The sequence below is a fragment of the Petromyzon marinus genome, chromosome 27, assembly GCF_048934315.1.
Source record: "Petromyzon marinus isolate PM22_M1 ecotype Great Lakes invasive population chromosome 27, UKy_Petmar_22M1.pri1.0, whole genome shotgun sequence".
NCBI classification, from domain to species: domain Eukaryota; kingdom Metazoa; phylum Chordata; class Hyperoartia; order Petromyzontiformes; family Petromyzontidae; genus Petromyzon; species Petromyzon marinus.
In genome coordinates, this window is record NC_133693.1 from 10,930,687 (window position 1) to 10,956,545 (window position 25,859).

General features: G+C 45.8%; 1 protein-coding gene and 1 long non-coding RNA gene across 7 annotated transcripts in view; one reads left to right on the forward strand and one right to left on the reverse strand.

The window, feature by feature from the left end:
* Positions 1 to 10,408: 10,408 nt before the first annotated feature.
* LOC116946539 (uncharacterized) lies at positions 10,409 to 24,457 on the reverse strand. The gene is made up of 3 exons (XR_004403579.2): positions 23,500 to 24,457; positions 15,079 to 15,262; positions 10,409 to 10,603 (listed from the first exon to the last, which is right to left on the reverse strand). It is a non-coding gene; the product is annotated as an uncharacterized LOC116946539 (long non-coding RNA).
* The window catches only part of LOC116946538 (uncharacterized), a 183,336-nt gene continuing 181,934 nt past the window's right edge, over positions 24,458 to 25,859 (forward strand). For 4 of the 6 annotated variants that reach the window (XR_012945459.1, XM_076070115.1, XM_076070113.1 and 1 more), the window contains exon 1: positions 24,458 to 24,809. The gene's annotated coding sequence lies outside the window, so the exon portion shown is untranslated. Of the gene's footprint in view, positions 24,810 to 24,832; positions 25,134 to 25,859 lie in introns of those variants that run through there. The other 2 variants (XM_076070116.1, XM_076070117.1) reach the window with 1 other exon arrangement.

Below are 25,859 nucleotides of genomic sequence, written 5' to 3' on the forward strand. Positions count from 1 at the left end.
CACACACAATTTTTTTTACTTTTTATATAAAAGATACTGCTCCCCGGTGTACCGCCAATACATTCACAGTTGATATTTAAAAAAAAACATTTCAGATACGCACCGGCGTCAAGATACTAATGTACGCCACGGTGTCTGAAATTCCACAGTTTCACGTTCATTGCGTTTATTTTATATTTTTGATCCCATGAGAATTGCCACGTAAACTGGCATGATGGTGATGCTGATACAACAAGATTAGTGAGTTTAGTAGTACATATGTGGCAGGGAAGAAAGTTCCAGCAATTAAAAACTTCCTGAAAATATATTTTTGCTCAATCCATGAGCAAAACTGATGCATCATTCCACCAGGCAAATTGGACAGAGCCTCTATTCCATGGATGGTAGCCTTTATGGTGAAATTCCTCCATGAGGTCATGACACCAAGATCTAATCCCCAGCCACAGATGGAGCCAACCAATCAGCCACACACACACAGGCATGCGCAAGTGTGCGTGCATACGCTGTGCGTGCGTATGAATGGTTCAACGTTTTTGCTTGTTTGTTTGTCGAGCTATTTCACAAAACGCAGAGCCGTTTCACAAGGTGCATAACGAGTTCATATCTCGGAAAAATATACTTTGCTAGAGCTCATCTACATCTTTTTAAAGACGTTTTGGGTTGTCAAAATGGGGGGGGGGGGGTGTGTACGGATGTGCTCCTGTCATGAACACGGACACATTTGTTTCCATTTATACACTGTATATGCATATGTTGGCACACTCAATACATAATGCATGTGTGCGTACACAACAACAACACTTATCATGCACTGGCATGGAGGATTGTGGCAATAAAATACATATATAAAGGCAACCATTTATTGCTATACACACAAAGCACATTTTCTGTGATTGTGGCTTGCATCTACACACCTTAAGGCTCCTGAGTGAGCAAAGTTTGTGGGGGATAATCGCCGTTTTCTATACTTAGTCATAAGCAATTAGGAAATAACACTTACTACCCAGGAACAAAAATTGTGTTACATGGTGGAATTAATCAAATATTAACTTAATTTTTTTACAATAACAATGTTTTAATGCCAGTGTTAAAACAAATGTGACCTGACTTTTGGGCCACCCTGTATATCAATGTATATACATGAATGTGTGTGTGTATATATGTACACCGCCGGATGTTTGTGCACATACAAATGTGTGTGTGTGTGACTGCACTAGCAAACACATGTTAACATTTGTGGAGCTGAATAATGTGCCGTGACATGGCATGTTTGAGGAGAGGAAGGCAGCTGGAGATTAATTGAAGGCATATCCGCCACTGTGCAGTGGAGTGAGCATGCCGAGTGGCATGGTGAAGAGCGTGGCATCTACCCACTTCTTTTCTCATTCCAACACAATACACCATGCCACATTTCCTCACGTGGAAACTTGTGCCCGTAAATTGTGGGGGGGGGAGGGAGGGAGAGGCGGGTTGTACAGGAATCTACAATTTGGTGCCCTATACCGTCACACATGGTAGGTGTTGAGCAAGTCCACTGATGGTTTTTGACGTTGCCATGGCTCTTACACTGTCCCTGCCCACTCTGGATAATTCCACCGTGTGGAAGGAAGGCACGGCGGATTCAGAATCAGATTTTGTTTTTATTAATGCTGGAGAAGAATCCGTTGAGCTATGAAGCTCTTTTTCACAGATGTCCAGTAGGGGCGGGTAAGAACGTTACCAAAAAAACAAACAGTACAAAATCATGATAGTAGTGCAAAGTACAAGCAAGGTAAACAAATCACCCAAACACACCACAACTATAAATATGCTTGCAAGAGCAGCAGAGTGCGATGAATGAAACGATAGACGGGAAATGGTTTTGCTCCTGTTGCAAACGCAGGAATAATTCTGCTGCATGATGGGGGAACAAGGACTTTACATGCTTTAATAAGCTGGACCAGTGATGCGTGTATGAAGTGCGCAAAAAGTTGGCTTTCACTGATTGTAACATGAAGTTGCATCGTATTGAAGGGGCACCGCGGTGGTGAGATGTTAACTTCCTCGCCTAGTATGCGGGAGCTCGTGGTGTTCGATCCCAACCCTGACGCCTGCTGTATATTTGGAGTTTACATGTTCTCCTTGTGGCCACGTGGACTTTTCTCCGGGTTCTCCGGTTTTTTTCCCTCCACAGTACTTGGCTGCTCTACATTTCCACACGATGAGCCACTTTGTTGGGTTATCATTTGTGGCCAGGTCGCCTCTGAAAAAGAGCGATATAGCTCAGTGAACCTTACCTGATGAAATTAAACAAAGTTTGTGGTTTCACAGTGGAAATTAGCACAATACACACATAAGCTTAAATGGTGGTAATTTCCACTGGTGCCCTGAACCATTGGTGGAAATTCCACATTCCTGTGGTAGGTTCTTGTCTGCCCATACGATGAGCACCAATGACTTCCCACAAAGTGGTTTGAAAATGTCAAAAGCGCCAAAGGTGTTCATGTCGTACTTTTTGACTGAGCAGGGAATTAGATCACTGTTGTACCACTTCCAATTCCCGTACAGTTATAAAGTTGCTGCTGCTACTTTTATGAATGCTCTTTCTTGTATGTTGACCACAAACGGGACGTTACGCAAGTCGAATAACACAGCGCTCTTAAAACACGACAGCATGTTCATATATTCAGTTGGGAAGACAAAACACCCCGATACGGCGTGGGAACATTATCGCCAATTCCAGCTTCGGCCTAGTGTTTCATGGGCCTCCTTGTGAACGCTGCATATTGGAGCTGGTATCGGCAAGCCGTTAACTAACTGGAATTGAAGTTTAAGCAGAAAAGTGGGCCGGCTCATATTAGATGTAAATATGGTTACGAGTTGTAAACCGCGGACTAATGCACTTCAGATGTGATCACATTTCTCTCCTCTTAGCTGCTCCACTGGAACCCCATCTCCGCTACCCAGCTGCGTGGCTGCCACGGTCGCGAGGCGTTAACTACCTTGCCTCGTCTGCAGGAGGGTCGTGGGTTCGATTCGCAACCCTGACGCCTGTACATTCGGAGTTTGAATGTTCAACCTCGCGGTTGCGTAGATTTATCTCCGGGCCGTGCGTTTTTTCCCCCTCTACATTTAGAATCAACATGCGCTCAGAGTATTTGGCTGCTATAAATTTCCACGTGATCATTTGTGGCCCAGGTCGCTTCGGAAAAAGAGCGAGGTAGCTCGGTGGGCCTTACCTGGTAAAATAAACACTTAGTTAAGTGGAGGACAGTGAACTGACTTTTTAAAACAACAGGTAGTATATTCGAGGGGATGATAATTAATAGTTCTACACTAGAGTTAATGAAATTCCCTCAGTATATGTAGCAGGGGGTGAGTAACTTGAGAATGTGCATGCACTGTTGTAAGCAAAACATTAGCACGTGTGCACTCAATTACCTCCATCAGGTGCATATGGTTTGCAAAGCTTGAAGCAGATTGTTCCATCATTTCAACGACTCACTTCCCCAGTGCTTGACTTGCACGCTGCACATCAGAGGAGGCAGCACGTGATTTCTAATTCCCCTCTGCAAATTACAACCACCCTTCACTTTCCTCTGGCTCAATATTTATGAGAGCTGGCGCATGTACGGTTTGAGCACGGAGTTGGAATGCAAACTGCCCTCACCTGCCACTTTGTATCGGTGAGCAAACCAGAGTCTTTTTCCGATGAAGGTAAATGTTGAAGACATCAAGCAAGAGGGAAATGTTCCTCGTTTCTTCTTCCTGATGTTTACCAGGCAGAGGACTTCTCTGCACATGGTACTCGTGCAAACTAAACTACCATTTTTTATTTATTTTACTAAGCGAGGCCCACTGAGCTATATAGCTCTTTCTCATATGCAACCTGGCCACAAATGATATAGTTCAACGAAGTGGCTTATCACGTAGAAATGTATAGCAGCCAACTACTCTAAACGCGTGTGATTCTAAATGTGGAGGGAAAAACCGGAGGACCCGAAGAAAAATCCACGTGACCATGGGGAGAACACGCAACCTCCCAATATACAGGGGTCGGGATCGAACCGAAAACCTTCTGTATACCAGGCCACCGCGGTGTAACTGTGGGAGGAGGGCCTAGCGTGCTCTTTCACAATGACCGGAGAGATGAAAAGAGATGGCAACATCCACACTTAATCGCACCACATCAGTATCATGAACAAATTAACCTACAGCGAGGGAAAAAAGTATTTGATCCCCTGCTGATTTTGTACGTTTGCCCACTGACAAAGAAATGATCAGTCTATAATTTTAATGGTAGGTTTATTTGAACAGTGAGAGACAGAATAACAACAACAAAATCTAGAAAAACGCATGTCAAAAATGTTATAAATTGATTTGCATTTTAATGAGGGAAAAAAGTATTTGACGCCCTCTCAATCAGAAAGATTTCTGGCTCCCAGGCGTCTTTTATACAGGTAACGAGCTGCGATTAGGAGCACTCTTAAAGGGAGTGCTCCTAAGCTCTGTTACCTGTATAAAAGGCACCTGTCCACAGAAGCAATCAATCAGATTCCAAACTCTCCACCATGGCCAAGACCAAAGAGCTCTCCAAGGATGTCAGGGACAAGATTGTAGACCTACACAAGGCTGGAATGGGCTACAAGACCATTGCCAAGCAGCTTGGTGAGAAGGTGACAACAGTTGGTGCGATTATTCGCAAATGGAAGAAACACAAAAGAACTGTCAATCTCTCTCGGCCTGGGGCTCCATGCAAGATCTCACCTCGTGGAGTTGCAATGATCATGAGAACGGTGAGGAATCAGCCCAAAACTACACTGAAGGATTTTGTCAATGATCTCAAGGCAGCTGGGACCATAGTCACCAAGAAAAAATTGGTAACACACTACGCCGTGAAGGACTGAAATCCTGCAGCACCCGCAAGGTCCCCCTGCTCAAGAAAGCACATATACATGCCCGTCTGAAGTTTGCCAATGAACCTTTTTTAATGATTTAGAGGACAACTTGGCGAAAGTGTTGTGGTCAGATGAGACCAAAATGGAGCTCATTGGCATCAACTCAATTCGCCGTGTTTGGAGGAGGAATGCTGCTTATGACCCCAAGAACACCATCCCCACCGTCAAACATGGAGGTGGAAACATTATGCTTTGGGGTGTTTTTTCTGCTAAGGGGACAGGACCACGTTACTGCATCAAAGGGACGATGGACGGGGCCATGTACCGTCAAATCTTGGGTGAGAACCTCCTTCCCTCAGCCAGGGCATTGAAAATGGGTCGTGGATGGGTATTCCAGCATGACAATGACCCAAAACACACGGCCAAGGCAACAAAGGAGTGGCTCAAGAAGAAGCACATTTAGGTCCAAGAGTGGCCTCGCCAGTCTCCAGACCTTAATCCCAAAGAAAATCTGTGGAGGGAGCTGAAGGTTCGAGTTGCCAAACGTCAGCCTCGAAACCTTAATGACTTGGAGAAGATCTGCAAGGAGGAGTGGGACAAAATCCCTCCTGAGATGTGTGCAAACCTGGTGGCCAACTACAAGAAACGTCTGACCTCTGTGATTGCCAACAAGGGTTTTGCCACCAAGTACTAAGACATGTTTTGCAGAGGGGTCAAATACTTATTTCCTCATGAAAATGCAAATCAATTTATACACATTTTGACATGCATTTTTACGGGTTTTTTTTGTTATTCTGCCTCTCACGGTTCAAATAATCCTACCATTAAAATTATAGACTGATCATTTCTTTGTCAGTGGGCAAACGTACAAAATCAGCAGGGGATCAAATACTTTTTTTCCCTCACTGTATGTCACACTGAATGCCAATCGGTAATGTAACTTTTAGACATCACAAATGTTAAAATCAATGAACTGGGAATCTAACTTGGTACCTTCAACATCACGACAGCTAATTTTGCTCGTAAATATGATGATGAAATACATTACATTTGGTGAATATTTAGAAATGAATACGTGAATGTTATGATTGGGATGCAGCATATTCTTACCACGTGATCTGTTTTTTTCATTCGACGTTCAGAGGTTATTGCTCAGAAGGACGGTGACCAAATCTGGCGAGAAAGATTATGTTTCCTAACTAATTAGGTACACAAATCCGTGGTCAAGTTGTCCAAACAATATAAAAATGCAATGAAAAAAATATGATTTGTTTTTCGTGCCAAATTGTATGAATGAGAATTACACAGCTGAGAAAAGAGTCACGTGTCACGTCTGGTCTGGTCTGGTGTGGTATGCCTGGGAACGACCCCAGGCCTCTGGAGGCAGAGCTTTGGTGAATTGCTCAGACGTCATCTTGCGTGTGTGGGATTACGAGTTGGTCTGTAAGAAGGCAGTACACCAAGTAGGTTGTTACCCTATTCCGATTATTTGTTGTTGTTAATCCCCAATTTGAGTGAGTTTTCTCTGAGGAGTTTGGTTTCCTCCTCCCTTAATAAGGCAATGGCTAAACATAGTATTAATGACACAGCCGAAGCATGTATTCCCCAAACGCTATCAACTCGCTACACTTGAGAACCAATTTTAATGACACGTGGCTGCCCAGATTCAGGCCCAGGATCTCCGGGGGCATCGCGGTGGTGAGATGTTAACTTCCTTCGCCTGGTCTGCAGGGGGTTGTGGGTTCGATCCCGACTGATGCCTGTATATTTGGAGTTTGCATGCCTCTCTCCCCGTGGCCACGTGGATTTTTCTCCAGAACCTCCGGTTTTTCCCTCCCACATTATAAAAACATGCGTTTTGAGTATTTAGCTGCTATAATTGTTCACCCGATAAGCCATTTCGTTAAGCTTTCATTTGTGGCCAGGTCAATTCTGAAAAAAAGCTATATAGCACAGTGGGCCTTGCGTTGTCAAAGAAAAAAGAAATAGCTTAATTAGTTTAATTTCTGCAGTGTTGACTCACTGCTCAGACCTCTGAGCCATATATCCACCTCTGATATCTTTAGTTTAATTTGCTCATAATCTGCTCGTAATATGCGGATAGAGGCTTCAAGTGTTAAGAACTATGGATACACTGTACTTGCTCCAATCTGTGAAACCTTAGCATGCACGTGTCAATTATATTTCTAAGGGGTGCCACAGTGTCGAGATGTTAACTACCTCGCCTGGTACGGAGGAAGTCGTCGTGTTTGATCCCGACCCTGACGCCTGTTGTATATTTGGAGTTTACATGTTCTCTCCGTGGTCATGTGGATTTTTCTCTGGGTTCTCCTGTTTTCCCTCCACGTTTTGAAACATCCATTGAGAGTATTTGCCTGCTGTAACATTCAATATGATGGGCCAATTCGTTGAGTTATCGTTTGTGGCCAGGTTGCTTCTGAAAAAGAGCTATATAGCTCAGTGGACCTTACCTGGTAAAATAAAAATAGTAAGACAAAAATAGTTGAGACACCAGTGTTCATGTATAGAAAACTGGTATCTTAAAGATATATTTCAAGACAAAAAGTTATTCCATATTACCATAACATTTTATGATCTGGTGTAATGTTTATATATTTAATCCATACATCACCTTATGAGGTGTTTGCATCTTCTTGAAAGTAGCGTACGCTAACAACATTAACAGCCATGAATATTGCTCCTGACAGCCGATGTGTTTTAAGTCCTTGACCTTTGACGTTCAAATTAAACATCAAGGCTTTTTGCCTGCCACACGGAGGCTTCACACACCAAGGCTGTGTTGTCCATCGAATAACTAATCAATCATCTATTCATCACTAAGTGGTGGAGACATCGCGAAAGCAGTCAGTGTCACCCTTGGTGCAACGAGGCCACGTGGAGGGGTGAAGGATTACTGACCAAAGGTCACAGAACAGACCCAGGTGGTGTGGCTTTGAAGGCTGGACCTAAGTGCCCCATGGCCCCCATTAAAGCTAAAGAATTAGGGTGTTGTTAGCGAGCACCTATTTAGGCCACCATGGCTAATGGTCATCACGGATACTTGCTGCTTCCACGCCCGCACCCCCCCCCCCCACCCCCGTGGCCCCTCCCCATGGTGTTAACGTTAACACACCGCATCATCAGACACCCATTTAAATCTGAGTTGACCTATAAGGTGCCCGTGGCAGGTCGGATGCTTTGACAACAATTATTTCCATCGGATCCAGGAATCAAACCTGGCTTCCAGTAACCATGATGAACTTGATCACTACACCGCCATGCTAACATTTTTTTTTTAATGAGCCGCTTTCAAGGAATCAGAATTATTTATTTATACTGGAGGAGGAATCCGACGATCTATGAAGCTCATTTTCACAGACATCCAGTCGGGGCGGGTTAGGACGTCTCAACAACAAACAATACAAAAGCACGATAAGAGTGAAAAGTTATTTGAAAGGTAAACAAATCGCTGAAAAAAATACTAATTACAATTGTTTTTGGTGTTTTCAATCTCACCAGGTAAAAGTGAGCCTTGTGCATCGCGATCTCGACGCTGGCTGCCGTGACGCGGTCAGCGTCGGAGAGTGAATTCACGAGGAGGCCAAAATCAAAGCGATTTTGTGTGTGTGTGATCGACCCTGCTGAAGTGCATGGACACTACGACATACGTGGCAACATTTTTTGTGGAAGGAGCAATAACAAAAAAACGATCCAAGGTTAATTCTAATGCGAAGCACTTTCAATATGAATCATATTGACGTAATTGCGTGACCCCCGACCTCGTACGCCTGACTGAACGCCTCAGCTGAGCCGATGTCAAGGGCGCAACTTTTCTTCAGTTTTAAAACTCGGAACGCAGCATGGCTGGGTTGTTGTTGTTCTATCGTGCACGCGCTCCACAAACACATAATTCAACACTCGCACAATACACAGTCACCAGTTTAACACGTAGGAGGCTTTCGCGACCAATGTCATCCATAAGAGTTTTTTTTTGGGCTAGATCGCATACATATATAAGTGTGTCATTAAACCCGCCACCACCCGACACAGCCAACTAGTAAGGGTTGTTACGTAAACAGAACGTGGCCGATTCGTCACTAGTACAGCACACCGGTGTGTTGGAGAGCAAAGCCACAACATTTACAATCTGAGTACGACGTTTCGCCATCTAGTTCTAATTACTAGTGAAACGTCGTACTAATTGGCTGTGTCGGGTGGTGGCGTGTTTGACGACACATTTATATATTTACGCGATCTAACACGCAAAAAACCTGTATTACACAGTCATCAATATGTGAAGCTTATATATGAAACCGGAGAAGAGTCAACAGAGCATGCATTTGCTTACTACGAATGTTGCGTAAGTGCTACTGTATGGTTTATGTAGCAACTATATCAAGTGCAGTTGATATAGAGTCGCGTGTACATGCAGTATATACGAGCGACATTTTAAACGTTCAACCATCAGCTTCTGAATCCACACATCTAAGGACTGCTCACTTTTAGTCTGTATAGTAGATCAAGCTATGACTTACTCCATCATCCCTCATGGGTCAATAACATTTGCACCACTTCTGCGGGGAAGTCACCACTGGCTGTCCTCTGGATAGACTCACCCCCGCCATAGGAATGTGGAATGTGGCTTAAAAATGACACTTGCATGCCGTGGTTGTTGTTGCTGTTGAGCCTGTGACTTGCCACTGCTGGCCAACTGCTTCCCCCGTTGTTTTAAGACTCTTCCTCTTCAGTTTAACACGTAGGCTTTCGCGACCAATATTATTCATAATAAAGGTTTTTGGGTTAGATCGCGTTATTTATAAATGTGTCGTAACCCTCCACCACCCGACACGGCCAATCAGCAAAAAAGTGTCACGTTGACAAAAGACAAATAGTTCACTACTTTAGCCCACCGGTGTGTTGAAGAGTGAATCCACAACATTTACAGTTTGAGTACGACGTTTCGCTGGTAACTGCATCCAGCATCATCGGGCAATTCGCCAGAATGGTGTCTTTTGTCAACGTGACACTTTTTTTGCTGATTGGCCGTGTCGGGTGGTGGAGGGTTACGACACATTTATAAATAACGCGATCTAACCCAAAAACCTTTATTATTAATTCTTCCTCTTCCTTGCCTCGTGTCCCAACGTGGCCTCCGAACTCTGCGGTTACGTCTCACTCCTGTCGTTCCTTCCCGCTGAACCTCTCTGCTTCTCTTTGCTTCTCTGGGTCTCCGCTCCGCAGTCGATGTTGCCTCTCATCGGTTGTTCGCATGACGTGTGCTGCTAATTTTCAATGCTTTTTTGTGTGTTTGTTTGTTTGTTTTATCAACAGCATCAGTGCACCCCGGCTTGTTTTCCTTATACAGGGTGCTTCAGTAAGTGTGCTGCTGCCTCGGGGCTCTGGACACCACCTGGAGAATATTCCAGGCGTGCATGGACAACGATTGACAACAAGTCGAGGCTCTTTGACTTTTTGAAGCGATTAACATCACATTTGTTCTCATGTTACGGTGTACTGTCCGTTCTTTTGCATTAAAAATGATAGTCCCAAATAAGTGATTTATAAAAAATATATATTTAAGCACCCTGTACAATTCATCACTTAACCTTTAACTTCGACTTACTCCCACATTTACGTTCCACACATATTTAGGCGAACGTGTGGCTTGTTCTTTTTGTTAACTCGTTTCTCGGCGAAGAGCCATGTTTGCGATCCATAAACCGCGACTGCGAAAAAAAGAAGAAGAAGAAGAATTAAAACACGTGTGTGCGCAGTGTGTGCAGACGTACAAATAATACACGGCTGCGTTCGCGTGGAATGATCGCCGTCCTGGTAACTGCTGGCACTGGTGTCACTCAGCGCTACGGGCGGCAATCGCTGCAGACTGACCGGGGATACACAGGCGATTCGTGCGGTGCGCACGGCTGAACGGAAATTTGAGAGCCATCGCGTGAACACCGACAAAAAAAACAAGCGTAACGGGAGGGTGGGGTGGGGTGGGGGTCGCGACCTTCATTCCAATGTCTGGTGGACATTAAATGAACTCATATACGGCGGTGCCCTGAGTTCACGGAGCCACGTGTCGCGTGCGTTGGCTCCCATACTGGAACGACTTTTATTCCTCACGGAAGTCCTCCTGGGAGGTTATCTAACACTGCCATAGGTGCTGAGGCGAGACCTTTTTTTAAATTGTTGTTGTGTATGTTCAAGTGTTCGTTAATTCACGTTGCTGAGAAATAGCATCGTATGCCCGCTTGCATAATTCTTGGTAGTGTTTTCCTTCTTAATTATACTCGTTCGATACAAGAACAGCTAAGTTATAGCTCGTGACAGTGTAATGTTTTAACGTGTATTTCATTGAATCCAACATTTAGCATACATTGCTATCACGGTTTACTCTTCGGTTCTTTCGGTAAAGTCACGTAGAAATAAATTAAATAAAAATAACATTTATTTAATTTAATTAAAAAATATTATTCTTATTTACTTTATTTCTACGTGACTTTACCGAAATAACCAAAAAGAAATTCGTTCAGTCACGAAAGCTTCGAAACTGTGTAGTTTAGTTACGTAACTTACTTTGCAATTTAATGTCATTATAATTTAATGTCAGTCACAGTCTGTATAACAAATATTTTCACAATGCGAATTGTAAAGAACGCAATGAATGTATTAGCGAACACAATTTTTATATCGCGGATACGAATTTGAAATAACGCGTTTGAGTGAACGGAACTACGTAGCGCGAGTAGGAGTAAGCGGCCATACGGCTGCCTCGGCGTGGCATCACACAAGGCAGTGGCAAGGCAGTGGGATGCTGCTGGATGCTTCAAGACGCTACCCACGTGCCCCAGTCTTTGTTCAGCCTGCGTACGCATCTCACGGTGTTATCGCGGACCGTGTTTTACCCTACATTATGTATTATTTATTAGAACGCGATTTTCTTCAGGAACGCAACTACCGCGTTACTGCGGAACAGACTGTATATGAAACTTTTTTTTGTTGTTGCTGCAAATCAACAAAGTAGACCGAGCGTCGAATGGGTTTTCCTTGAAGCGTGTCTCCTCTCTAAAGGAGGGTATTTCACGTGGTATGCTGCCCTGGCCCAATGGCGAGCACACTGGACCGTTTGATCTCCTGGTCAAAACAATCTCAGCGAGTTTCTTCCACACCCCCTCCCACCAGGGTTCACCACAGCGAGTCGATCTCCAGGTGCATGTGGTGGGGTAAATTGGTGGGGGGGGGGGGGGGGGGGTACTCCCACCACCTCTTCAAAAGATATCTGGCTCGTGTGGAAGAATAGGGTCGAAAAATACCCTCCAGCCAGCCAGCCAGCAAAACTTGTTTCGAATATCGTTTGATCGAGCGAGAGCGTATCCCGCGGGACACATGGCTGGGTGGAAAGATGGGGGCGGGGAAGGCGTGAAGTCTGCACAATATGCACGAACCCCGACTGAGCGCTGTGTGGGATGCGGGCATTTGCCCGCAAGCAAGCCAGCCAAACCGGAATCCAGGCCGGAAGCCAGGCAGCAAAACTTGTATTCCAAAATACAGTCGTATGATCGGGTTACAAGGTGGTGTTAGCCAGTGATGCTGATGGTAAAGTATATTCAGTCTGGGATGAGATAGAGAAAACGCTGCATTTGAAATGCGCATGTATTCCTCGATTTACGAAAGGGATGCATTCTTTGAAAAACACGCGTACATTGCAATTTCTGTAACATTTAGGAATGGTTTTTCGCTTTAATTTAATAACAACAACAAATTAGGGCTGTGTTTCGGACGGTCTCTTGCTAAATCTAACCTAAAAAAATAAACAGCCAATAAAACAACTGTAATAAAGAACATGAATATTAAATTATGAAGAAATAAGAATAGGTGTTATCCTTTCTGTCAATAAAACAGGTGTTAAGATGGTCAAACACAAAATAGAAACCTTTTTGCAAGGAATCAAGAAAAGCAGTAACCACACGTGCTTGTGGTGAACATGCAAACACACACACACACACGCTCTGATAATATATTGCATTGTCTTTGAAACTGATTGGCCTCCACGAGAAAGAGCCTTCTTTGTGGCCTCGTCTCACCAGTGTCAGACCAGCGAACGCCAATAGACGACCAGTACAAAGACAATGCCACTATGAGAGCATCTATAGCTCGGGGCAAGCAGCTATATCACGAGACCTTTTAAGGCAGTATCAAAGTGTGATAAAATACGAATAGGTTTGACTCTTTCTGGCAATACAACGTGAAGTGTTAAGATGTTCAAACACCAAATAGATTATACCTTTTTTGCAAATAATCAAGTACTGCATTAACCGCACACAGTATATGTGGTGAACATGCAAACATGTTCTAATAATATATGCAATGTATTTTAAACTGATTGGCCTACAGGAGAAAGAGCCTTCTTTGTGGCCTCGTCTCACCAGTGTCAGACCAGAGAACGCCAATAGGCGAACAGTACAAAGGCAATGCCACTATGAGAGCATTCTTATTGCTTCACACTTTGATACTGGCAAAACGGTCCCATTTTGTAGCTGCTCACCACCCCGAAGCTATAGATGCTCTGACAGTGCATTGTCGGTTTACGATTGAATAATAATAATAATAATTATTATTTTTAACCAAAAATAATCAACGTTTTCGGGGTGCACGCCAACAGCGCCGCTGCACGTGGGATTGAGTGGCAAGGCGTTGCGTGCAGGCGTTGCTGCTGCCACCACAGGGACATCGTGGAAGCAGCTGCCGCGGGTTGGATGCCGCAGCCTCGCGGGTTGGATGCTTCTCGTTCGATGATCTCGCGGCGAGCGTGGCCGTCGTGAGATTTCATTAACGCGAAAAGTTCGATTTCGTTCATCGGAAAGTGTCAATTATTTGTCAATTTGCAGTTGACGCGAAATTTTCGTGAATCGAACCTTCGCGAATGTGGGATTTGGAATCGTCGTTGTTTTATACGTGTTCGATGTTCAATGCGAGAGTGGGTACGAAGAAATGAGCACTCTAAAATAAAACACACACAGACTTAAACAAATCAAACAAAACACACGTGGTTTAAGACTTGAACAGAGCTGTATTGCGCACACATCGCAATACGTAATATTTGCAGCCGTGAGCAGGGTCACAGATGATCCCTTTATATGAAGGGACAACGTGTTTTGGAATCACCTCCAGTTTATTTTGTTTAACCAGACGAGAACTCAAGAGATCAGGATAGTCTCATTTGCAAGAGTGACCTCTAACTTACTGTGGCTATGTATTTCCACGTATATGTGTTGAGTGTTTGAGCCAGACTGGCCAGGATTGGTCAAGGACTACTGTTCACCCAGGCAACCGCAGGGCACAGACTTAGATCTTTCTTGACTTATCGGTAATAACAACAAACATGTTTGCGGTTGTCGCTTTTTACCCAAAATATAGACGCACTTATCAAGCGTCCATGCCGAATAATTGTGGGTGCGACATTACAATTTTATATTAAATGCTGCAATAAATGCTCGAATTCTTGATTCTCGTCGCTTTGCATAACCCACCGCTGTGCGCGTGAAGAAGAGATGTAAACAGGATGTGTGTCCCAGTTGTTTACGTGATAATTGGATGGCTAACTCAGCTACGTGTTGTGGTAATGTTTCGATTTTAATGCATGAAGACATTTCTATAATATGAATGTATGCCAAATGCAGAAATTATGTAGTGTCGCACTGTAAAATGCAGGGTGTAACTGAAGAATCCTTCCGAGGAGGAGGTGGGGGGAGAGGGCGGTGTGTGGATGGGTAATGAGACATATATTTTACACTGGTACACTTTAAAGCAAAGTAATCTTTCTGAACACACATGTAGGACAGACAACAACAGGGAAATTAAAAGTGTGTTGTCTGGATAAATGGAAGGAGCCGAAAAGAAAGGAAGACCTCACAGAGAGAGTGGCTTGACGACAACATAAAGAGTTTGGTGCCAGAAAGTTGTGGCCACTCCTTCAGCAAAGTGGCACAAGACAGAGAGGAAAGTTGAAACAAATGACGAAATGTGCAGTGGACACCGACGGGGCTATCTGCCCGTGGATGGCGACGATGATGATGATGATGAGGAATCTTTCTGCTTTTTAATATCAATGTTCACCTAGGTCCGCCGTTAATTTCCACAGGCACGTGAAATTCAAGGATAACGTAAACGTCCGGCAAGGATCCAATTAATAACTTACATCTCATGTGAACAACTCCAGCGTTGACTCGAGACAGATTTACGTTCGTTGCAGTACATGGAAGGTGCAGCCTCTGCAACTGCTCACTGGTGCCACCGTTGGCTCGAGACGATTCGACTTGAGGGGTAGCTGAGGCAGGGCCCCAACGGCCCAAAAACACCATGAGGCCAGCAACAAACAGCACCTGGCCAGATACACGACAGCACTCGTGGTAAAGGACAGGGAGAGGTTGCCAAGTGGCCTGCGCTCGTTGTTGGCTGCGATCCAATGCCATGCTTCTTTGCTGCTCGGGCGATTATTAAATAAGGCATTCAGCGTGTTAATTTGTGTAGGCGTTTGAGATCCAGTGATATTGTTAACACGAATAGAGGCCCTTGTGTGGCTGCATCAGATCTGTTCAGATACCCACAATTACCATATTATCCCTGTCTTTGTAGTCGCCACGGTTCAATGCTTCCTTATTCAGCCACCGGGATTTCTTTAGACCACAATACCACGTGGCAATGCCCTGCTTTGTACACGATCACGATGATTGTTGCAAATAAGCAAATCCATGAGTTACTGACGTGAAACATATATAAGGTTCAATTATTGCTCTGTTGTATTAACCTTTATAGCAGAGCCTTTGAACACGTCATGTGTTAATTGGCTTTAAAGTGGTGTTAAGTTTTTTCACACCATCAATTATAAAATTATACCTTTACAGACGGTATAATATTTTTTAAATACAAGATATAATCCCAATCTTTTACTTTTAAGCTTACGTAAGCACCGTACATGCCTAGTCAAGGTGTCCCAGATGGACTGAAAGGGTTTTGAAGGTTTGATTATGAGCACGCTTATTTTTGCTTCATAATCAGCCGCTTCATTTTGGAATTCAGTGACTTCACTCCAATACATTTTTTTTAAACATCTCCAAAGTAATGACACCACCGTGAGTGTTACGATGGAGCGCCTGGCCGTTACGTCACAAGTCTGTCCTCTCATGAGAGGTATTCTGCCGCCGAGCAATGGTGAGCACACGGGACTTGCAATCCTGAGGCCGCCGTTTCGATCTCCCGGCACGGTCAGTGAAGCATGAGGCAAGATTCTTAAATCCCCTTGCTTCTGTCCACCCAACGGTATAAATGAGTACCCCGTACACAGTAGAGTCGATCAGCAGGCCGCGTGTGGCGGGGTAAAGTGATGGGTGCTCCCACCTACTCTAAGACATCTGGCCAGTGTGGAATTACAAGCCAAAATACCATCGAAAGGTCATCTCTAGTGCTCCCTCTTCGTGGAGGCCCTTCCACCAGGAGTGGTGTAAGGAAGACATTTCTGGACTACACACTTTTTTTATCTGATCTTACTCCTATTCGCTCCCTGTGGAACATAAGATCGCAAATAGTCAACGCCATGCCAGACGGTCTATAGCAGCTTTCTATACTTTCTCATTATCAAAGCTGAGAGCAGTAGTGGAAATGGGCCGGAGCACCCCAGAGATGGGAGTGAAAATTTGAACCCGACCGAGTTCAGGAAGGAATCAATAATTCAGATTTGTTTTTATTTGACTCGCAGATATACCCTTAGGCTAACAGAGAGACCCACAGACACGCTCAGGTACCGACAGACGCGCACAAAGACCCACAGACGAGCACAGAGACCCACAGACGAGCAAAGAGACCCACAGACGCGCACAGAGACCCACACAGAGACCCACAGACGAGCGCAGAGACCCACAGACGAGCACAGAGACCCACAGACGAGCACAGAGACCCACAGACGAGCACAGAGACCCACAGACGCGCACAGAGACCCACACAGAGACCCACAGACGAGCACAGAGACCCACAGACGCGCACAGAGACCCACACAGAGACCCACAGACGAGCACAGAGACCCACAGCATCGCAGGGACCCACACAGAGACCCACAGACACGCACACATAGATACCACGGACGTGCACAGAGACCCACAGACACGCACAGAGACCGACACGCACACAGAGAGACCCACAGACACGCGGAGACCCACACACGGAGCAAGCTCCTTCTCCTCCCGTTCTACCTCTCAGATATATTGTTGGTGGTCGGACATAATTGATGAGTTCCGCCAGTACAGTACGTACGCATACTGTATATGCCAACGCCACCACGTAAAACCTGCATCCACCAATATGTGCATTAACCCTGTCCCTCCTTGCCCAAACCAGAGTTTGTAAAAAAAAATGCTAATTCGAAAGCTCCTGACCGCAGACGAGTGTTATAGAATGCAGTAGCTTCCCTGGGTCAGATACTGGGACAAAGGTCACCCCGTTAAACCTTACCAGAATGTTGGGTCAATTGCTGTTAGCAAGCACCTCTGACGCACGGCAAACGAGGGGGTGGGTGGCCAGCACCAACGCCCGGCCGCCTTTGTGTCCCCAGTGGCGATGTTTACACACCGCACCAGGTACTCGTTTAAGGCTGAGTCGACTTAGGAGGAAGCCCAGGACCGATTCAGAGAATCGTCACCGGTGTTTGGCCGTGGACGGGAATCCAACCCGGGTGGCCCGGGTTCGTAGTGCAGCGCGCTAACCGCTTCACTGCACGCAGACACAGACTCCACCACAGCACGTGCTGGCCACTACAATAAACATTCTAAAGCCACACCTGGCGCGTAACTCGAGCCGCACGCCACCCCCACCTCACAGGAGCTCTGTAGCGGCGACCTTGCATGGGTAACTGCCGACAGACGGTTGGAATGTGGTGGGGCACATTGGAAATGTGCCTGCTCCGTTACCACTTGCTGTCCCCCCCCCCGCCCGTACATTCGATTAGCACGACTGTCTACGTACGGTGCGAAAGAAGTTTAACATACATTACACACATGTACAGTAACCCCCCCCCCCACACACACACACCATTGACCCCATCCTCTGTGCCTACTTTAGCCCATCCATCGCAACAATGGTGGAGACATCTAACCGACGGTGAGTGCTACAATATGCTCACTGCAATCAAAACACCTTACTTATAAAAAGCAAATAAAGGCTGGGATGTCCCAACTTGCCATGGGTGATCCCATCCCTATCCGCACTGCCGATTTTTTTTTTATGAGAGCTTTAAATGTGGATGAGAAGAATCCCAGAAAAAAAGTGTTAATCCAACATCGCTGCATCGTTTGATTAGTGACACCCTAATTACGACGACTCATACAAGCTGGCGACTTAACACCCCTATTGTACAATATTGTGTACTGCATTAATTCCCGATCGTGATCCATATTCAAGCCCCTGGGGTTTCAATATATTGAAGTGCGCAGTGGTGCATCGTTGGGTCAACAAGCGGGACAGTGTCTTGAATAACCACATGGCACCACGTGTCCATGTTCGCGTACAATGCTTTGCCAGGTTCCAGGCTGAGCTGATTCCCTGCTAGAGTTCCATCTGTCTCGGGCCTGTGCGTAATCGTTCATCACGTGGAACCCCGCTCAGCGCATACCTGTCGCCAATGATCCCTCGCGCGCCATCAAACCCAGTGAATATGTTGTTGTTGTGGATGCAATGCTGCATATTATTGTGTTTCAAATGAATTGTAATTTCAAATGTAATTGCTGAGATTCTGCCGACATTATGCAATGGACACCATTGTATAGCCTAATTCAAGCCAATGCATATATAATTGTCAGATTATGCTTGTTTGCATGTTCACCACAAGCACGTGTGGTTACTGGAGACATGGTTCCTTGCAAGAGGTTGCATCTTAACACCTGTTTTAGTTGCCAGAAAGGGTCAAACCGATTCTTATTTGTTCAGCCTAACTCATGCTTAGATTTCTGTTGTTGCATAATCCGTGTTTTATTTGATGTCAGCGCCACCACTCTGCTCACCACTGTGGCTCATCGACATTTGACTACTAAAGTCCCAAGGGGGAAATTATTCTTCATTTGCCTATGTATTATACGGTTTACATTGACTGAAATGCGTGCTTGTTGTTGTTGTTGTAATGTATAGATCTGCACCGGCGACAACCCTCTCGTAAGGAAGGAAAATAAACTTAATTTGCCGTATCCAAAACACAACACCACACATTTGTCCCGTTGGTGATACGACGCCTTATGTCCAGAATTCGTTCAGACCTCACGCATCGCCAGCGAAGGAGCCGTCGCGCTTAACCCGACAGCATTCGCATGGGGCTCCCCTCGCTGCATTCTCCACGACAATCCGTGCAAGCATTTCAGGATGTTTGCAGGGGCTCTGCTAATTTTTTTTCTGCGTGGCAACCACGCTATTGTCTAATTTGAGTCCACTCATTTTTTGTAAAGATCACGCAATTGCCTGCAGATGCTTCATCGCGCGCGAGGCGCATTACTGTTCCGCCACATAAACCCGCCAGCCGAGTGGACAAATGGAATCAATGGTAAGGAGAATTTGTCAAGCAGAAGTTTAAAAAAACCCCATAAATTTGATGTCTCCCGAGTTACGACTTTGACCTCTTGACATTTAATTGATGCATATTTATGTATGTTTGTTGAACTTCTCTCGCACCATACGTAGCCAACCGTGCTAATGGAAGGTGTGCACGCCCATGCCAAGTGCACACGGACCGGCTACTGCCGCCCGGTGTCTCGAGTTGCACAGGTCACCGCCGTGATCTCCCGCCTCGACATTTGGACACAATGGCGCAGGTTTGTCAAGCCGTGTAAATGGGTACAACGCAGTCAAGTCGGCAGGTCGTGTGCGGTGAGTTCAAGTGTGGCGACTTCCACCAATTATCCAAGACTTGTGGCCAGTGTGGAAGATGAGACTAAAGAGTATGTTCGTTGAACTTTTTTTTCTATCTCACCGTACGTAGACCAACCGCGCTAATCGGAGCACAACAAACGAAACGCGAAAAGCAGTTCTCATGAAATTAGTCTTTAAATCGAGATCGTTTAAAAGTGCACAACTCAAGTGACTTCCTAATATCGGAAGGAAGAGCGTTCCAGACGGCCACAAAGGCGCATCTGCAAGCGCCGCGCGATGATGCGGTGACCACGATCTTGTGCACCGCTCGACGTCCCTCGACTGGTGGACCTTTCACCGGCAGGAACATCGCAGGGCTGCTCCTTTAGCTCTACACCAAGATCATGCCGGATCTCCACCGGGGAGACGGAGCATTGGAATCTGTTGCTGTTCAAGGAGCGTGCATGGGTTGTTGCATTGTGGGACCGTGAGATATTGTGATCTATCCAGCAGTGGATACACCATGGCTTACAATAATGAGGTACAATCATGTAGTTGCGTTTTCAATAAATGCAAACACACCATACACCGATTTTATAATGTATATGTATTTATTGATTCATTTGCTAGATACACGCTGCATTAGCACCTGTGAATGTCTCTAATTTGATGGTAAACTGTCGATTATTTATAACTTCACCTCCATTTGCTTTGACATAGAGCCTTGTCTGAATACATAATGGTACAATAGTTACCCTATATCTGTTGAATGTTTAATGTTCCTGTAACTTAATTTTGTGAGTGTATTACGATCAGTGTAAAAAAATACGTATTAAATATATATTTTTATTAGTTGATGCAATATGTTTGATTATTTACGTGACACAGTTGTCCGTTTGTGTTTTTTGCCTTTGTTCCGATTTCTAGTTTTTTTCATTGCCGTGACCTGGGTTTGCTTTTTTGTTAAATTTGATGGGACGGGTTCACGGATCCAAACGAGACCCTCCTGATCTCTTGACTTGCCTCCTGGTTAAACTAAATCCACCCGATCTTGACCTCCCCACGCAGGCGGCCTTTTCAGCAGCAATATAAAACAAACCCTTTTCAGTTCCTACCAGAGACAGAGATTAGTGTCTTCGCCATCATCATCATCATTACCGCGACGACCACAATGTCGAAGTATGATAATCGCGACCAGCGTTTCTACAGCATAGCCCATTCTCCATCAGCAGTGCAACCACCAATCGTGGCATTAGAACTGCTTTGCCTTGTCCTTCCCCCGCACCTCCGATTAGCACGGTTGGCTACGTACGGTGTGAAAGAAGTTCAACGTACGTACATCCGTTGACATGGAGAGGGAGCATTGTATGCTAATAATCACTGGGTAGAAACTAGGAGCTTTCTGGATCATTGCAGACATGCACATCGTGCAGACTCTGTTGAGTGAATCAAACTTTGCTGAACCGGAGACGCAATTGGGAAGTATAAATTGTGATGTAAATTGGAATCAGTGAGGTGAACAAGTGAGGTGAACATAAAAGGAGAGACCCTCATAAAATTGCGATCCTGACAACCTTTTCCAGCGTAAAGAGGAAAAATGACAGCAATTATAGAGGGATTCTTAGTCTCCCCTGCCATAAAACAGTGTTCCAATGTGCAAAAGTACTGCACTTTAGATGTATGTTTCCAGCGAACTTGACTAAAAGTTAAAGGAAGATGCGCCCTTGACATATTTACCATGGACGTATAATTACAGCAAAGTGCTGTTGCCTCAATGCTCATTCGCAGATTAAGTATAATAGGAACAATATTAGTTGAAAGGTGGGTTATTTTGCTTGAAGAGAATATGGATGTTCTGGTAGCTCCACAATTTACATTCTATAGGGAAAATAACTCCTGTTATTATTTCTGCAGTCACCGTCAGCAACACTGTGGCATGCACTACAGCAGGTATTACTCTTATTACTATGTTTAATTTTACCAGGTAAGGCCCACTGAGCCATTTTGCTCTTTTTCAGAAGCAGCCTGGCCACAAATGATAGCTCAACGAAGTGGTTTATCATCACGTGGACATGTATAGCAGAAAGAACCAAAGAAGATGAATCCTTGCAGTCACGAAAGCTTTAAATCGAAATTTAGCCAAATATTCTAAACGCGTGTTTCTAAATGTGGAGGGAGAACCTGGAGAATCCCGGGGAGAACACGCGAACTCCAAATATACAGGAGTCAGGGCCAGGATCGAACCCAGGACCTTCTGCATACCAGGCAAGGTAGATAACATCTCGCCACCGTGGTTTATTACACACATATTTAACAGGTAGACTATGTCATGTTGAGCTGCCAAAACGTTCTTCGGAAAAGAGTGATACAAATATATTGAATTATGTTTCCCGTTTGGAGTTTACATTTTGGATAATAAAAGTACATATATACGCAAACTATTACTTTATACCGCATAACGTTGCTAAATCTGGCTCGCTGCCGACTAAATGTACAGGCGCATACATGCAAATGTCGGGTATGTGAACATCCATAAAAGCGTGCACAACGATGTTACTGAATACAGCTGCTTTAAACGCGGGGAAATAATTCGTTGTGCTTGAGAAGCGGATGTATGGGAGACAAAGAATACATTACTGTGTTGAATTGATGCATTTGTAAACACACACAGACAAAGTATGTTAACAGACTGTTGGGGCCAGTGCTGCCATCGAGCACCGATGAAGGCCAGCACAGCACACGAGGGGGTGGGTGCCCGGCACCACTCCCGGCCGCCTTTGTCTCCCTGTCGCACCAGGTACTCATTTAGGCTGAGTGGACTTATGGGACGCCCAGGAACCGATTCAGATAATCGTCACTGATGTTGGCCGTGAGTTGTGATCGAACCCAGGTAACCCGGTTTCTTAGCGCAGCGTGACAACTACAGCACCGCCTCTCCCTAGACACACAGTTACATTATGGACTGGGTGTGGCCGGTTACTTGGTCAGAGAGGACATCTGACTGTCGGGAGCCGCGATGTTGTACCGTATTGTATCGAAATATAAAGTATAAATTTGGTACAATTATGTCAAGTTCATAATTATGAGAAGAATCATCCTGAAAGGTACATGTTGTCGAATTGGGCTCTCAAATATCATCATGGTCTGCAGACGGAATGGTTTAATTGCCTGGGTTCGGATGAACCTAAAGTTGAATTGTTTTAAACCTTGTGCTAGCCACTTAACATTACATAATCCCCATGACCAGTGAAGCAAGTAATTCGATTTTCCGTTTAGTCTCGCACTAAAGTCGGTATACATTGTATAAAAAACGATGCGTGTGTGTGTGCATTTATATATATACTGTACATTGATATCTTAATAGGCATGGATGTAAACGTTGATTTAGAATATGAAAAAAGGGGACACGCAAATACAGCACGGCTGCTCCGCATTTCGACAGGAATATTCAATTTACACGAGGATACATTGTCGGCGTTAAAATTAAACAAACAAGGAAATCAGAGCGTGGAATATCCACGATTTCTCCGCGATGGGCTCGACTCCAGCGGTCCCCAACAACAACAACAGCAGCAAGAACAACAACTTGCCGAGCTGTCGACCTGAGCGCTGTTCATTTGTACCGGGGCTGGACGCGGCGTTCGGGGGGGTACACTTGACCCACACAACCTGAGCTCGACTCCCGGCCCCGGCTAACATCACGCGCGAATGATATCTGCACTTGTTCTCAACTTACCTCGCATCACCTTTGCCTTGTTCCATCAACCCCTTCACTGACCAGGGGTGGTGAAGTATGGCCGTGGAATAGAATCCCCCGTGACCAAGGCGGTGGATTGACAAAAGGCACGATTTCAATGATCATTAATACTGCACAAACGCGTGCCAACCGTGCTGCTTTGTTGTATAGCGTTTGCAAATATATAAACACACGCGTTATGTAACAACGCATATCCGATGATTGATTCATCAAGGGCTTCGTTTATCGTGGAAGGTCTTCCAGAGACCCCCGTCTCCCCGCCTCCCCCGAAGTGGCGAGAGTCTTTTCCGGAGCTCAGCCCCCACCACCCCCGGCACAGCCCCGGCTGAAAATCAAACCGTGAAATTCATCCGCAAAAGCCGAATGAGTGAGCGGAGTGTGGCTGTCACGCTGCCACGCCGCTGCGGTGATAACGAGCAAGGGAGGCAATTTGGTAGGGGGGGGGGGCAGTGTCCGTCTTCGCAGGGAGCACGGGGCAGGGGCGTCTCAAGGTGTGGCCGCGTCGACAACGACTACACCCCCCCCCCCCCCAACACGTGCCCCTTGCTCGCTGCCACGAGATAAGTTGTTTTTCTTCTTCCTGGGGCCGTGAGCGATTGGCGCGGCTCGGCAGGGTGTTCGCGGGATGGAGGAGGCAGAGACGGATGGATGGAGGGAAACAAGGAGTGGGGGGGGGGGTGGTGTGGAGAAGGAGGAGGAGGGGAGTCCGGCATGCAGCGCGCTGCACATGAAGACAAAAGAACCGGTGACTGCTCTTAACAACGCGACTACTGCCATAGCTTGCCCGTGGCCGCCGCACTTGTCCGTGAGTCACGCGCACGCCGCCGCCGCCGCCGCCGCTGCCGCTGGAGATTGGGGACGTCGCTCCCCGCCGGCTCGCCAGGCGCGACTCCAATTAGAATCGCGGAACTCGTTCTCTTCCACCTCCCCACCTCCCCCCCTCCCCCCTCCAACACGCGCCACGCTAATTAACGGCGTTCGTCTTCTTCTTCTTCTTCTTCTGCCACCGCCGCCGCCGCTGTCGAAAGTCGACTTTGCCGACAAAAGTGTCGGCCCCCTCCGATTGTTTACTCCCGTGGAGGGGCGTGCGTCCAATGAGATGTCGCGGAGTCTGCTGATACGAGGGACAAAGAGGCGGACGGGACGTCCCCTTTTGTTCGGAACAATGCGCCGTGCCGGAGTTTGGATTACACCGCGGGTCCCTTTTGTGGGCTCCCTCCATCCCCGGAATGATTTCTCCCGTCCGCGCGCACGACGGCGGACAGACCGAAGGGAACGCACGAACGAAGGTAAAGCGAGATCGCCAATATCCATCTGCATCGGAAGATTGTGTCGGGGGGCGGGAGAGGGGGGGGTCCGCGCGGCAGTGTTGGTGATGTCCATTGTTCCTGCGCGGAGTGGCGCGGACGGCACCGCGCATAGGAATGCGAAACAGCCGAGGGGTTCTGCAAGCCGCTGTGCTTTTGTTGCGCTTAACAAGTCGCGACTCGGGGAGAACGATGTCCCAAACGTCGCCAACGCGCACGACCAGATGGCGAATTAATCGGCGTCTTGTTTCCGTCGCAAGTTTACGCGAAGAGGCTGTCCGCTTTGTCTCTGCGTTCCGAAATAAGGTCGGCCAACTGATGAAGCTTGCGTGGGGGTGTGTGTGTGTGTGCACTGCGCATATTTTGTGTTTCGTGACCGGCATTTAGACATACCGTGCTATCGGTATAAGAAGCATGCTTTGTGTGTAATCGATGTGTGTTCATTAGGGTGATGATCGCGTTTGACAGTTCATGGGGGTGTTTGTCCATCAGAATGTGTCGTGTGCGTTTATTTAATTGAAAATGTGGTGGTGGCGATGCCAGTGTCTGTGCAGTATGCACCAGCGATCCTTGTGCATTGTTCCAGACAAAGAGCAGCAACTTGCACTCAGCACAGGCATCTCTTTGTTTGCAAATTGGCCAAATGATATTTATATTGGAAAAGCTGCTGAGTTTGTGAGCGCGTGTCTGCCTTTTTAATAATTTAGTGCTGGTGTGCAAATTCAAACGAATGTTAAACGGGCAGTACTTAGTGTATATATGTTGTTCATAAAGCACCCGCTATGTATTATTAGTATTGCATGAAAATCAATACAGTTTATAGTTGCAGTATATATACATTCGATAAATTCCGATAGGTAATGCTATTTATTATTTAAAACAGGTGTTAATAATATACAACAAGGCTGCTTCAAGAGGAAATTAGCATGTTTGACAGTTGGTCACTGTTCTCAGACTCGCCAAAGGGAAAAGCACAAATACGTGGATTTATCATTCCCATTCGCATCAACGCAATACAGAGACTGGTTACAG